We start from the raw sequence: 16816 nt of genomic DNA, 5'->3' as shown, positions 1-16816 counted from the left end.
AGTGTGTCGTGGGTTGGAACTGCGTTGTTTGCGAAAAGCTGGTTCGAAAAGGAATTAGGGTTACAGTTTTAACAGAACTATGTATGACGATGTGCCATTTTGTGCGTTTCAGTACTGTTTTAATTAATTTTATATTAGTGTACCTATATGTAGATTGAGATTTAATAGTGCCAAATTGTTAAATCGGAAACTAGAGAAAAAGAGGACAAATTATATCTGTCGTTCAGTTTCATACTAAAATTTGGGAATTGTGCGATTTTATAGTCAAATGACGCTGGCGTTTACCCGCCAACGACATTAGGAGATTCGCTAGTTCACGCAGTTGAAAGAATCAGCGGAAGAAAGTGCTAAACCTCAATTTAGTAAGGATCAATCGGATCACTCTGAGCGCTATGGAACTGGCTGAGGTCATCAGTCCCCTAGAACTTAGAACTACCTAAACCTCACTAACCTAAGGACATCACATACATCCATGCCCTAGGCAGGATTCGAACCTGCGACCGTAGCGGTCGCGCGGTTCCAGACTGAAGCGCCTAGATTTGCTCGGTCACAGCGGCCGGCTTTATGAGATGAAGTTAGCTATTGTGCACCACATGCTGGCAGCATGTGCCACCAGAAAATACTGTCTAATCTGTACATTGCTCAGTCGTGTTGTATTTGTGCTGTTCTCTTGAAAATGAGCCAAAAAGCAGTAACTCAAAGTACGCGGATGTGTGTTAGCACTTTCTTCTGCCGGCCCCTTCAGTTATCATTTTGTTGCTGTGCGTGTTCGAATAAGGTGGAGCATTGTTGTAGACGATGGAGCCACATTCAAATATCGATATAGGCTTCTGTGGTTTTCCTAAAACCGTTCCAGCCATTAAAAAATGCGTGGTTTCTGAAAGAGCCTCACTGCTTCTCTGCTTCATTCCGCGGAGTCAGCGCTTTGTTCCTAGCGACCGTCCTTTGATGACGCATTTAAAGCCTAATAAATAATGAGCTGACTGGTGTGTCTTGGAGCACCTCTTTTGTCCGACATGGCCTACAGAACCTGCCTTTGCACAAAATGAGATCGTTGTTACGAGAGGAACCGCGGCCGTGTGCGCGCGCGCGCTGTAACCTGTCATCAGCACAGCACAGCACGGCACAGCGGCGTATTGCCCCATCCCTGGTGTCTGACGCTGACTCGTCAGCTGGCGTCGCGTTACGGCCTGCCCCAGGGCCCGTGACATCAGCGCAAAGCGTAGTTCTATTTTCGCCGTTTATTCGGGCTGTTAGGCGGCTCGTTTTATCACTAATGCACGGTCCGTTGCAGAAACCAAGAGCGTAATCTCACTTGGGAAAAAAACACGTCGACAAATGAACTCCATTATGTTCTACTTTTTAGTTACGGAGTACCTTTCCTTCTATATTGTGGGCTAGCTTGTAAGACGCTAGATGTCCCTTCCTAAAGTCCATGTGTCAAATAACTATTGTGTGAAGGGAAAAAATGGAGGACTAACTTTAATACCCGATGAATGTGAGCCAAGAGTGATTTTCTTTCACATGCCTGAGTTGTGGTCGTTTCTCAGCTAGATGTAGGGATGGAAAAAACCGACCGTTTGAATCCTACGTCGGTATTTTAGTTCAGAATAACCGATATTTTTTCGGTATTTGTTTGGCCCTAGTTGTAACTCGTGTTTTTATTTATTTTTTACTAATAACAAGGTAAAAAACCGAAATCTCAGTTAGCCATAGCAGCAGTGCTAAATTTTTTCGTTTTTGAACATTTTTTAACAAAGAGTGATTTTTATTTGTAAGATTTGCATTGCTTTGAAATTTTGAATATAGAATGTGGGAAAAGCAATCAGCGCTATTTTAATAACAATGCCAACAGAGACGAGCAATAAACACATTGCATAAGAATTGGCACAGCATTACCTGGACAATACTGTACTTATTACCATGTGGCGTAGCCTATTAGATAGTTTGTGTGTACAGGCAGTGTGCAAGACTTGTTCCATGTCGTCTGTATAGTAGATTCTCACTGTCGTCATCGGACATATTGTCCGCAGCTCGTGGTCTAGTGGCTAGTGTTGTTACCTTTGGATCACGAGGTCCTGGCCTCAATTCCCAGCCAGGTAGGGGATTTTCTCTGCCTGGGGACTGAGTGTTTGTGTTGTCCTCATCATTTTAACATCCTTATCATTCGTGGCAATGGCTAGATTTGACGGTGGTGGGGAACGTTTGGACGGTGGTGGGGTTGGACTGTGGTGGGGAACGTTCGATATCAGTGAAGTATTGTGTTCCATTTGCTTTAATAGAGTAAAAACGGGAGGAGCCACAACAAACTTGCGATCTAATATAAGGAGAAAAGTTAAGAGTTCATTCATAGTTAAAATAAAAATATAAAGCAGCTGATCTGGTGCCTGTGTCTACATAACATCTGCTTGTAGCCCATGAAAATGGACAAATTAATACAAAAATAGAATTCTTCAACCTCAATTTTCAACTCTTAGCACTGACTTTGGTAATGTCCAAATAGTGACACAGTTCCTGATTACGACAGGATTCTTGAGCAGATCTTCAAAAAATTAGGAACAGCAGGAGAATAGTGGTGGTTTTTTCTTGTGGTGTTCAACCATTTATCACACTTCGACAGAAGCAGGAAACAGTGGACGGCTACATTTGGTTTTATTCGCCTGTTTAATATTTTGACTTTATGTATCTTGAAACTCAGGTAATCAAAATTTTTTCAATGTTCGTACGATTTCTTCTTTCATAGCAAGAAATGAAAGGAATGAAAACAGGAAGTCGGTTATTTCAGAAACCGATTATTTTGTGCTATTTTAAAAGTCCGTTTCAACTGACAGTGAAAGAAAACTATATAACCGAAAACCGATTGTTTGAGCGATAACCACGAACCGTAACTAGAAGTAGTCATACATACGAAGCAAACTGGTCGCTGTAGAGATACGAACAACGAAGATAGCACGGCCTGGGCATATAAATAATAAATGGTTTCGTGGGTTTCTTTCCAATGGGACGACACTGGCGCAGCTTGTATGTGCACGTAGTAAGCGGAAAGTTGCGCAATTTGAGCATTTCTCCTTATTCAACGGGTTTCTGGGCCGCAAAAATATGCGTACCATGGTTGAAATCAGTTGACGTGGCCGAAATTTGATTGGAGTACGCTGACAAGAGAAGAAATTATCGAACAAACGTTTGCAGAAGCATTCCTCCATGATTTGAAAAAATTATTTGTCAGATTTCAGAAGTTTCACATCACTTTATTTTTTGGTCTCTCGCGTTTGAGCATTAAATTGATAACATTGGTACGTTCAGAGTTTTCAACACGAGCTTGTTTGCTAGAATGACAACGTATATATTGGATACAGGTGATGCACTTTCATATGTTTCATAGATTACTCGAAGCAACAATCTGAAATATAGTAAATCTGTGTGTGGTATCTTGATCTATGTAACCGAAACAACCAGATTCTTTCCCGCATATCATTTCCGTTTTCTCGTGGTTTCTGGCATAAATGCAGACATTGTCTTAAGTTTAAGCCAAGATCAGCTTACTGTCGTTACGCTAATTACTTGTTTCTAACGGATACCTCTATTTACAGGATGTTGCAAGCGTAACTTTTCTTCTTGTCGCTATTATATTAAAGAAACAAACTGCACTGTTTCGGCCACTGATGTTCGCAGTAAACACTGATGAATGATTAACTTACCTACGTGATTTAGATTGCGATTAGCTTCGCCAAGAGATTAGATCTTGACTTGTAACTGTAGCTGTTTCAAATCGTTTCCTCTCAGACATGTAGAGCTGAATTGTTTCTGTAGTGTGTGCAATCGACTCTACGTTCACCCTGTGTTTGTAGGGTTTTGGTTTACCATTGACAACAATGTCGCAGGCGACGAATCGTAGCCCCCGACTGAACGAGAACACGTCAACGGACAGTTCTTCGCTGTACTCGAAGGAAATATGAAAATGTCTAGCAATAATTCGAGTGGGTAAGATACGTCAGCAAATAGTCTTTTATCAGTGTTACAAATATAATCACAGCAAACATAACTAAGTCATTTAACAGTTGGTTACAATGGTTCATTTCTGGATTAGTGCCCTAATTAACCAGTTTGTTCGTATGCAGTATCCAGAGCTTGGATTTTGCGAACAAGCGCCGGATGAAAACCTACGGATATCGTTGTCAAACAATTACTCACGACGTACTGTTAACCTGGTCTTTTGTCAGATTAAATGACTAGCCAAAACACTTTACACAGCATGTGATCGTCTGCCAGCACAGTAAGTTACCGGTAGAACATCACAGATACGCTGGTGTAACACTCTTCGAAATTTATAATCTTTCGGTGGAGTTGTTTGTAAGCGCATAGGAGAGGATCATCCTTCTGTTGAAATAAATTAATTTATTCGATGCGAGCAGTATCGACCGTAGGCCGTTATCACGTACTAAGAAAAGCCGTCACTGCTGGTAGTAAACAAGACAGCTGGTTGCTCCTATCTCGCCAGCCTGACTGACTGAAGCCGTCACATGTGGAGTTTACGAGCATCATTAATTAACGAAAGTGACGCCTGGAACGCAACAGCCGGCTTTATTCGGCGATCGGCGGCGTAAGTCAAGGCCTGCTTTTCGATAATACGAGTGCGTTCCTTTTTCTCTCAAAGATTCCCGTCGAGCCATCCAGATTTAAGTTTTCCGTGGTTTCTCTGGATCACATAAGGCAAATGTCGGGATGTTTGCTTTAAAAAGATGTCGCCGATTCATTCTTCAGCGTTCCGAAAGCTGAGTTTTTGCTCCAGTCGCCTAAAAGTCGTCGACAAAGTCTTCAACCCTGATCTTCCTTCTGTGTGTTTTTAGAAAATAAGTGAACCATCATTGAATAGGGAAGTAAGTTTATTGTATGACTTCGAAAAATGCGGCCTTTGTAATTTCAATAGTTTTTTCAGGAATTCTGGATTTTTTGTTCGTATGAGAAGCAACAATAAAGGGAAGCGCAAAAAGTTAAAGCATCCATAAAACAACATTAAATAAACATGTTTTGGTATAAGTAATTTGAAACTTGCTGTACATCAATCCTCAGCAGCCTCCTGTGCACCTTAACAAGACGAAACGCCTACTCGTGGAAAGCTGCCCTGCCCTGTTCAGGCCAGCCGATTTCATACCACCTGCTCGTCCTATCGCTGCTAATGCTTCGTATCCATGTGTCCTCACACCCTTTATCTACTTTTAATGACTTCCTCTTGATCTGGCGTTTGGTTGTGGGGACGTACGACTGTGAGGGCGCCACACCTCAGAGAAGGCCAGTAATCAAAGCATCATCGAACTGGAAACAGGCATTGTCTCTCTTAAAAATCTGTAGGACTTAGGTCTGTTTGCTGGACCCAGTTACACTACTACCGGACTCATTTTCCATTCAGCAAGACGCTGCATACATATGTAAGACATGAAATAGATGCACAACAGAGTTTCTACGATACACGGCAAATGGTTCGCTTGACTTTCTCCCTCCGCAAAGGTTAACTTAAGGTTGAATTCTGATCATGTACTAGAGAAATTAGTACGCGTTCCGCGTGCCTTTTCCTTGATTTTATTTTCTAGTTGGGGCACTAGTTTAAGTAGCAAGAGGAAGGTAGATCTAACAATTCGCAATAGGATTTTCTCAGAGCCATCATCCGGGTGTTCTGCATCTAATTTGTGAGTCTAATCAACTGCGATGTGATAATTGTCCTGAAAATACAGTCACTCACTTGCATTCGCAACTAATTTTTTGGGCCCGTTGTATCTCGATAAACTGACTAGAGTAACTTACTGTACAGTCCCGTTAAGTGTCAATGACGTCCTTTGTCATTCGTTCAGTAACACTTCACTTCCGCGGAAACAATCTAAATTTCTTGATTCAAATTTAGAGTTCAACAATTCCGTCTCTACCACTAAGTAACACCGCCAGCTACCTAATGAATATACGTTCATATACAGGACTTCTCCTTTCAGTCACGTGCGCGCAGTGTTAGCTGCAACATCTAGCGCACCGTACAGGCTCCACTGTTGCGCAAAATTCGGAAAACAACTGTTTAGCATTACACCCAAAAAATAACAAAAGTCGCCGTTCGGGGCCAATCGTGCCCGACTAACCTTTGTGTCATTCTCAGCCAATGACGTTACCGAGATAGGGTATGGAATGTCATGCGGTTAACCTACCGCTCTGCCGGCCGTTGTCGGTCGTCGTCGTTGTCGGTCATAAGGAAATGCAATCCGACAACAAAGGAAGTAGGTTACAGTACGCTCGTTCGCTCACTGCTTGAATACTGCTCAGGAGTGTGGGATCCGCACCAGATAGGGTTGATAGAAGAGATAGAGAAGATCCAACGGAGAGCAGCGCGCTTCGTTACAGGATCATTTAGTAATCGCGAAAGCGTTACGGAGATGATAAACTCCAGTGGAAGACTCTGCAGGAGAGACGCTCAGTAGCTCGGTACGGGCTTTTGTTAAAGTTTCGAGAACATACCTTCACCGAAGACTCAAGCAGTATATTGCTCCCGCCTACGTATATTTCGCGAAGAGACCATGAGGATAAAATCAGAAAGATTAGAGCCCACACAGAAGCATACCGACAATCCTTTCTTCCACGTACAATACGAGACTGGAATAGAAGGCAGAACCGATAGAGGTACTCAGGGTACCCTCCGCCACACACCGTCAGGTTGTAAGTAGGCTGTTTAGTTTTTTTTATTGGTAACGCCGCCGCTACGTAGCGCTCTGTATGAAAATCACTGGCTGTGCCGTGTGCAGTCTGTGGCTGGTTGGCATTGTTGTAATACTCGCCATTGTAGTGTCGGGCAGCGGCAGCTGGATGCTAACAGCGCGTAGCGTTGCGCAGTTGGAGGTGAGCCGCCAGCAGTGGTGGACGTGGGTAGAGAGATGGCGGAGTTTTGAAATTTGTAAGAATTGGTGTCACGAACTGATTTATATATTATGAATATTAAGGTAAATACATTGTCTGTTCTGTATTAAAATCTTTCATTTGCTAACTATGCCTGTCAGTAGTTAGTGCCTTCAGTAGTTTGAATATTTTATTTAGCTGGCAGTAGTGGTGCTCGCTGTATTGCAGTAGCTTGAGTAACGAAGATTTTTGTGAGGTAAGTGATTTGTGAAACGTATAGGTTAATGTTACTCAGGGCCATTCTTTCGTAGGGATTTTTGAAAGTCAGATTGCGTTGCGCTAAAAAAATATTGTGTTTCAGTTTAAGCACAGTCTTGTAATAATTTTTCTAAGGGGACGTTTCAAGGTGGCTTGCGGAGTATGGATGTAGATGTAGCAGACCTGGTGACGCCACTGCTGGGTCAGGTAGTTTCTCTGGTGTCATCACGAGGCTGAGTGCATCCCATTCTAGTTCCCCACCATGGAAAGAAAATGGCAGCACCTGGAATCGAACCGGGGCCGATCAGGCAGGTATAGAGGAGGACGTGCATGAAAAACGCACTTAAAATTCTTGTAAATCTTGCGTAATGGAACAACTTTGTCGATCACCTCGGATCATAAACTCAGAAATCAGTAATTCCATTTAGACAACTCCTCCACTCCAGGACGTTCGTGACATGTACACCCAGCAGAGATGCCGACCGACTAAGAGATTCCGCGAACCAACACCAACTGCCGAAAATGTTCAATATTCTAGCGAATCCCTCAAAAGCAGAATACAGGCATTCTCATTAGTCATCCTCTCGGCCAGATAACACTTCTCCCGTAGAAAGTGCTGCTACGTGCTTGACTTATCACATTTTTTTTTTCTTCCAACAGATGCTGGAAAACATCTCCTTGCACAGGAGAATCTGAATCCGATTCTGAACTATTAACATAGCAGAAGTAGTCGCCATCTCTGCCAGAGCCAAAGTTTCTCAGCAAACTGCGTATTGAAACTGCGATCCAACTTGCGATGATTGTCGCCGTGACTCACGCTGTGCCGTGAGGAATTTGGCGTTGAGCCCCCCTGCGTCACCTCACGGGCCCGCGGCAACTCCGCGCGGCGCAGGAAAGTCGCCAGGCCCCAAAGCAGCCAGTAAATACTCAGCTTGTCTTCTGAATTCTCCTCTACAGTTTCTACGGATTAGGGGAAAACCAACCTAACAGCTACAGGATGGACGAGGCCAGTTCCACCAGATGTCTGTTCTTGCGTAGCTAATTGTCAGGACAATGACCTCACGGCAGGGCTGTGTACTGGGGCAGACGCAAAAGCAATAAAACCTGTGCCCCAATGAAAACTGTATTCGGACAATTATTCTTAGAAACGCTCGTCTCAACTGGCTCACCGATGATATGTTTATCGGGTGCAGCAATCGAGAAAGCAGACCTGATACAGTGCTTAAGCGAGGCTAGTAAGAAGACAGATCCAGCGTACCCGTGTCGGGCCGTTTAGTACCTGTGTCCTCTCGACCTCGGGGCACGTTTGGTTTACGACAGCCCCTCGCGGACAAGCAGGTGCGACACCTGTGCCTCAGGTCTGTGTATGTGTGTGTGCCGAGTTGCACTGAGTCACGGGGCACTTTCTCCCTCCACGTGGCCCCGGAGAAAGCAGCGCTGCGCCGACGCAGGCTTGCTCGCTCACGTCCTAGTGAAAGGAACCTCCCGCCGTTTCTGTGTGTGTGTGTGTGTGTGTGTGTGTGTGTGTGTGTCGACGCTGCGACACTGCAAGTGCACAGCCCCAGTTGCTATAAACGACGACTGCAACGGGAAAGCCAGCAACCTTCAGCCCTCTGCTGTAAATGCTTGCGTGCACATTCTCTTCCGTGTCTGGCCACGTTTACTCCCCTATAACAGGAAGGTCGCTGATTCTGTTGCATTCTGGCTAGCTGTGTCATGTCCAGAGGGAAAAGAAAAGGAGTGAAGACCGCACTTTGTTAAGCTATTGAGAAGTAAATAAGTTCGTGAGGAAGGAAGGAAGGAAGATTAGAATTTAACGGCCCGTGGACAGCGTGGCGATTAAGGCGCTCGCGGAAATTTATGAACACCCTGTACGTTCCCACAACGCTCAATGAACTGGCATTAGAGTAGCCGGTCGTTATGGCCGAGCGGTTCGAGGCACTGCAGTCTGGAACCGCGCCACCGCTACGGTCGCAGGTTCGAATCCTGCCTCGGGCATGGCTGTGTGTAATGTCCTTCGGTTAGTTAGGTTTAAGTAATTCTAAGTTCTAGGGGACTGATGACCACAGCTGTTAAGTCCCATAGTGCTCAGAGCCATTAGAACCATTTGAAGGGACTAAATTTTCGCATAGTTTTTCATTGTGAAGGTGAAGAACTCTGTTTTTAAAAATTTGACTGCCCATTCGTAGATAATCACGTTCTGAGTGTTGTATTTCCATTAGCAGATGTCCGTGGGTACATTTCTCTCTCTTTTTCAACCATTCCCCATAACCAGCATCTTGTTTTCTTTTATTTCTTCTATATATACAGTGCCAAAATCACTACAAGAAATGCTTTGTCTGCATTGGTAGCTGTTCTCACAAGTGTCAAGATTTCGCAACACGAACAGCGTCAGATTCAAAAGTGAGTTTTAAGTGGCAGGGCTCGTGTACTGACTTTTCTGCCAGATAGATCGGAGAGAGGGAATTTAGCAAACAAGTTTGATCGTATATGGCGGCGTCTTCAGGAGGGACGAAAGAATGGAGAAGGAAATCGGCCTTGCCATTGTCAAAGTCATTTGTCTGGAGCGATTTAGGGAAATCACAGAAAACCTAAATGTGGATGGCTGGACGGGGACTCGAACCGAATGAGAGTCCAGTGTGCTAACCATTGGGCCACCTCGCTCGGTTGTTGGGATGTAGAAGCAGTGAACACTGATTTTCGTACTGTGAAGTTAGTATAATCGTCGTTTCTGATCAGGAAGTTCAAGGACAAAACTGAAAGGCCCGATTTTTAATTGAATACCTAAGACAATCGTGACTCCATAACACGTTGAGAGCAACCACGGGGAAATTACGCTTCTCAAAGCTTTAGTCTCCCTCCTTTTCCTTGTCACTGAAATGGTTTGATACAGTTACGATGATGATCCATTTGAAAAGGAGACGTTTCATTTGCTCGCTTATCCTAGCTCTACCTTAGCTTACGTTCGGTCTCTGACGGCCTCGTTGACGACGGGATATAAACCACCTCTTCTTCCTCCTCGTTTTTTTTCTTCTTATCATCCAGTATTATTGACCGTAAAGATGTAGAGGAAACAAGGAAACATGTATCGGTCGCCGTGATCATATCCCCTTCCTCTTCAATTCCTCATTTGCGCACAGACAGAACGATTTCCATTTTTCTCGATTCGGTTGTGGCTGACTCCTTTAGCACTAAAATTGGATACCAGGGTCACGACGTTTCTAAAATCGACCACCATTTGCGGTTGGGAGCAAATTTGCCTATTAAAACTGTGTGCCGAAACGGCACTTGAACCTGTGACATTCGCCTCTCGCAGTCAAGTACTCTACCGACTGAGTTATCGAAGCATGACTCCGACCCGTCCTCACAGCTTCGCTTCCGCCAGTACCTTATCACCTACCTTCCAAACTTCACAGAAATTGACCCGCATACTATGCGGAAATAGCACTCGTGGAAGAAAGAAAGTAAAGCCGTCATGGCAGATCGTGGGTTGTGCTTGGATGGACCAGTCGGCAGAGCACTTGTACGCGAAATGCAAATGTACCATATTCGAGCCTCAGTGCGATACACAGTGGTTTCGAATCGGCGCACACTCCACTGTAGAGTGAAAATTCATTCTCCAAATTTATCATGTTGGCGTAAACTATTACGGGAATTCGAGCACCAAGAAGCTGATTAAGTCAAACTGATGAGTCACCAAATTTATCAGTATATCTACAAAATGTGTTTTTAAGATACAGAAGAAAGGTAAAATCGTTTGAAATTTGGGTGTTGGTAACTCCTATTGAGGACAGCGTGGACAGCCAGAGCAAGTTGCTTGTCGTTCTTAAAATTGGACGGTACAAAAGAAAAAATTCTTTGGAAGCTGTGTGTTCTACTTTGACCACTTAATGAGACGAACTCTTCTATAGCATATTGTGCGAGAATAGGCTAGTGGCAAAAGAGTGCCTGGTAGCTCAAGACACTTCGAATGAATGCTGTCATTTATGACACCTACTAAAGATGCATGGTCCATAGAATGACCAAGAATCGTCCACGTTTCAGAAGATGAGTCGAAATGCAGGGAATTAGTTACAGTTATGTCACGTGTGGAAATTCCTGTGTATAGACGACACAAGCTTATCATCATCGATCACTTTAGTTTTGCTGTCGTTGGATAGCATAAAAATCTCTGAGGGCATACATATTTCTGCACAGAGGATAGACATCTCCAAAAAGTTAATGAAATGCTAAGGATGTAAACGAGTAAGGAGAGCTGGTACTCTCCGTAGCACTTTCCATCAGAATGGCTTGTGACGTTAGTGGCTGGCGTTGTTACACACAGTAGTGTTATTTTTTGGGCCACCGACACGTCTGGGGGAGCATGTGGGACGTGGCGGAACAAACGACTCGCCATTTGGACTGTGAAGTGGATTTCGGGTACATGTCTCTTGGCAGTCGGGGCATAGCGGTCAGATTTGTCGTTGCTTGCTGTGCCCAGATCTTCTGACGATGGACGTAGGAGTTAGTACCTGCCGTATATCCTGTTTCAGTTTTGTGTATTTCCTCCCACGCCGGAACGTAGCTGTAGGATGTCTTTGCACGCTGTCGTAACCCGGTACGAGAACTTGGACGTAATACCATAACGCAAGGGTGGAGAGCATCACAGCAGTGTAGTGTGTCAGTCATCTCAGTCTCCATTACGACAACCCAAATGTACAATACAGAAGGAGGAAGAAGAAGATAACAAAGCACAAATTGATACCACGTTTCTTGGCTTACAGAAAACCTCCGACACACACTGCCGCAGCGTCGTCCTGTGAACAAACTACGTGCATGGAATGCCTATACACGACAAGATTTCACTTATTCACAAAAAATGGGCATCATGAGAAGTGAAAAAGACATCTAGCGTACTTAATGTTATAGGGCCGCTATTGGCAGGTAACGTATGCAGCCTTCCTAGGCTGTCCATAGACACCGTAACTAAGAATAGTGAGGTGAGATTGTTTGGAAGTTTTTATGAAATGCAGAGATACTTGCAGGTGATAAAATCACATGCAGTAAATACAGGGTGTCCCAGGGGGAAACGTCAACATTCAGGGATATGACGGAAATTATCGTTTGAAGCGCGAAAGTTTAGTAAACATGGCCTCTGGACCACGTACGCAAAGGACTATGAGCACTTGTTCATCTTTATCGTGATACACATCTTCTACTGTAGATCTGTTGACAGCTCTTAAAATGTGCACTTTAGAACCAATGTTCAAAAATGGCTCTGAGCAATATGGGACTTAACTTCTGAGGTCATCAGTCCCCTAGAACTTAGAACTACTTAAACCTAACTAACCTAAGGACATCACACACATCCACGCCCGAGGCAGGATTCGAACCTGCGACCGTAGCGGTCGCGCGGTTCCAGACTGTAGCGCCTAGAACCGCTCGGCCACTCCGGCCGGCAAAGCGAATGTTCACTCAACAATTTTTCCTTGTTTTCGGCCACACTAACCCCTCCAAAAATATGGAAATCAAACATCTTGGAGTAGAAGAGATCCACTTTCAGAGGTAACAGAACGATTTTTGCGTATAATTTCGACTCCTTTGTTTCCGGTCTAGGGCCCCTTTCTTGAGGTTCATACAGTTACCTTTCTGCATCATCCCTGAAAGTTTGTAACGTCATCACGGGATCACCCTATGTATTATAACAGAAATGTGTTCCTGCCTGGTGCGAGTTGCCACTAGGGCATAGCCTCCTTAATAGTTGCTGTGCCACAAATAAACATTAGGTTAATTATTCTTGAATCAAAATAAAATGTAGGGGAAATAATGGAAAGTAGCCTTCAGTGATTGATATAACACAGCAGACGAACAGCGTGTCGTCATTACGAGGATAAACAACATTTTACTAAAATATTCCGTGAAAAATAGACGCATTCATCTCATCAAGGTTTGCTTGTGGTTTCACAATAAATTTTGATTGCGTCTAAGAATTACGAGATAGGAAAACGTTTGTAATATTGTTTTCCCTAAGATTTGTATGATTATTTATTGTTAATGCCTATTAAATACATATATGTAACGTGTGACTAGGGCCTCCCGTCGGGTAGACCGTTCGCCTGGTGCAAGTCTTTCGATTTGACGCCACTTCGGCGACTTGCGCGTCGATGGGGATGTAAGGATGATGATTAGGACAACACAACACCCAGTCGCTGAGCGGAGAAAATCTCCGACCCAGCCGGGAATCGTACCCGGGCCATTAGGATTGACATTCTGTCGCGCTGGCTACTCAGCTACGGCGGGCGGACATTAAATCCATTAATGATACGTTAAGGCTACAATATTAAAAGTAAAATTTGTACTTTTTAAAAGAAAAATACGCGTTGCATTGAAAAGATCATAAGTTCTCGATCGATGTCTGTGAGAAACAGATTTAGAGTAAAATCTAACTTTTCATACAGGATTCGATAAGACCTGCAGTCACACATTCGTCGTGTGGAAATTTAGTACTTCTGTATGCCTGTTTCATATATTCATAGACAATGACTGTTCCATCGATACCTGTGAGTGATGCAATCGTAGAATCACATTTCTGAAGGACACATAATCACGCTTACATGTGACATTAATGAAAGCTTCTTTAAGGACGCCAGGTAATCCAATAGGCAGCCGAAGTACTGGGAAACCACGTAAAATAGGAGTCGAAGTGTGCAGCAGAGAAATACAGCTCCATTATTACTGAGTTGCGGAAGAAGAAAAAGGAGAAAGTAAAGAGTGGCTTGATAGTAGGTCACATCGGGCCACCCAAAGAGCTGACACAGGTCTAAATGTCTGAAAACATGTCTTATGTGAGTGTTTGTAGCATGAAATAATGACGTGTGAGACAGGCTCACAATCATTGTACAGTACAAATACCGCACACTCTGTTGCATCATGACTGCTGTGGTGACGGGGATCTAGTAATGGGACTCGTGTTTCTCTGTCGGTGTGGTTCTCTAGCAGGACCGGTGAAGCTGTCCGCTGTGACGGATGCAGCAACTGCGGGGGCCCCTCCGTCTTACGTCCAGTAGGCTCAAGTGGCGGCCCGACCTTTCACATATCACGGCGCAGTAAAGTTACAGCGGGTGATACAGGACTGTGGAAGGCCCGGCAGCGGAGTACAGCTCTGAAAGCGGAGACCACCACGGACATAACTTCTTTCGCGGTTCTTCACAATAGAAAATGGCTAGTCACCTTTCTGATCATTCCTGCACCATATGGAATAGCCACTTCAGGATACGTGTATGGCGGACCTGTAACAGTGCATTTTGAAAAGACCTTTTGTTTTACAGCTATTTTATTTGGATTCAGTGCATCTCCGTTGATGAATCGTGAACAATGGTGATACCGATGTTGCAAAGCGATTCTGAGAATTAACTAGAGTGATCAAAGATTAGATTAGATTAGATTAATACTTGTTCCATAGATCATGAATACGACACTTCGTAATGATGTGGAACGTGTCAGGTTAATAAAAGATGTCTGTACAAGAAATTACATTACACAAAATATTGCATGACACTAATGATTAAGTTTTTTTTTTTTTTTTTTTTTTTTTTTTTTTTTTTTTTTTTTTTTTACTTACTTTATATCTAAAAATTCAGCCAATGAGTAGAAGGAGTTGTCATCTAGAAATTCTTTTAATTTATTTTTAAATGTCAATTGGCTATCTGTCAGGCTTTTGATGCTGTTTGGTAGGTGCCCAAAGACTTTTGTGGCAGCATAATTTACCCCTTTCTGTGCCAAAGTCAGATTTAACCCTGCATAGTGAAGATCATCCTTTCTCCTGGTGTTATAGGTATGCACACTGCTATTACTTTTGAATTGGGTTGGATTATTATCAACAAATTTCATAAGGGAATATATATACTGTGAGGTTACTGTGAGGATCCCTAGATCCTTAAATAGATGTCTGCAGGATGACCGTGGGTGGGCTCCAGCAATTATTCTGATTACACGTTTTTGTGCAATGAATACTTTTCTACTCAACGATGAATTACCCCAGAATATGATGCCATACGAAAGCAGTGAATGAAAGTAGGCATAGTAAGCTAATTTGCTGAGATTCTTATCACCAAAATTTGCAATAACCCTAATAGCATACGTAGCTGAACTCAGACGTTTCAGCAGACCTTCAATGTGTTGCTTCCAGTTTAACCTCTCATCAATGGACACACCTAGAAATTTTGAAAATTCTACCTTAGCTACAGACTTCTGTTCAAAGAATGACAAGCTTCTCCGCTGGATAGCCGAAGAAGGGATGGGTAGGAAATAGCCTATTATCTAGAAGAAGTGACATGATGGTGAAACACGTGCTGAGATCTTACAGAGAACTTGCATGGTATGGACACTTTAGACATGGAGGACACTTTAGAAACCAATTATTAGACACGTCAGCCTTTTTAAACGGTATGATTGACGTTTAATTGCGTCACTTCTCTGCAGAAGTATTGTTACAATAAAAAAAATGTGTGAGTAAGGTCTCCCGTCTCGTAGACAGTCTGCCTGGTGCAAGTCTTTCGATTTGACGCCACTTCGGCGACTTGTGCGTCGATGGGGATGAAATGATGATGATTAGGACAACACAACACCCAGTCCCTGAGCGGAGAAAATCTCCGACCCAGCCGGGAATCGAACCCGGGCCCTTAAGATTGACATTCTGTCGCGCTGACCACTTTTTTTAAAATCTCATTTTGCTCTATATTGTTCGATGAATTTGTTTGGAGCGGACGTCCGATGACACCCGTTCATGTTATTCGTTGATCCGTTGACTCTGTTTTTTTTTATTTTTTATTACAGAAGGTGGCTAACCGTCTAAACCACAGACGTTATCACAGTCTCATTCGCCGTGTTTACGTCTGTTTCTGAGTGATTTGATATGCCTCCTCCGATTGAGAATTCCGCTGATTATGAAATACCTGCTGTGATTACTTTCCTTAGTGCTAAAAGCGTGAAAACGGCTGAAATTCGTTAGATCTGTAAAGATTAAGGAGAAAAAAATATTTTGAGCGCGGGATGGTTAAAAAGTTGGGTGAGAGCTTTAAAAAAAAATGGGCGTACGAAAGTGTACGATGAGGAATGAAATGGGTAACCTTCAGTCATTACTGACGATTTGATGCAGAAAGCTGAGAGAGAACAGACGCTTTATGATTTCTCCGTTATGTGACAAGTGTAAGTGTCAAGCAGTGTGCTTCGTAGAATTGTTACAGAACGTTTAAATCACCAAAAATGACGCTCAAGCGGCAGTTTTGTACGAAGATGGTATTCAAAGCCTGCTAGTGCGATACGAGAAGTTTCGTGGGATTTATGTAGGAAAGTAGATTAATTTACATGCTTTCATGTAAAAATAAAATTGCTAAAAAAATTAACTGCTTTTATTTTTATTTCGAAACTAAATGTACTTAAAGTTGTGATGACAGCTTCAGCACTATGTAGATTAATAACTCTATGATTGATTTTTCAGTTTTGTGAACTGTAAGCACTTCTAAATTAGAAATGACTTTTTAGAAGAGCAAATTCCGTTCAGTTGTGTCGAGGAAAGACTCGTCTCTTCTCTCAACGAGTCAACTGAAGAAAACATGCTTTTGGTTTTGTAATGTATAGTTGGAGTCAGTCCGAACTAATGCTGTTCGTCACGTCTTCAATGCGACGCTAGTGCAGACGGAAGGCGTCA

General features: G+C 43.3%; 1 protein-coding gene across 4 annotated transcripts in view; it reads left to right on the top strand.

The window, feature by feature from the left end:
• LOC126356040 (uncharacterized) overlaps positions 1 to 16816 on the top strand; it is a 979035-nt gene that overhangs the window by 681109 nt on the left and 281110 nt on the right. The window lies entirely within an intron of this gene.

The sequence above is a fragment of the Schistocerca gregaria genome, chromosome 3 (assembly GCF_023897955.1).
Source record: "Schistocerca gregaria isolate iqSchGreg1 chromosome 3, iqSchGreg1.2, whole genome shotgun sequence".
Taxonomy (NCBI): domain Eukaryota; kingdom Metazoa; phylum Arthropoda; class Insecta; order Orthoptera; family Acrididae; genus Schistocerca; species Schistocerca gregaria.
Note: the sequence above shows the minus strand (reverse complement) of the source record. Positions and strands in the feature narration are given on the sequence as shown.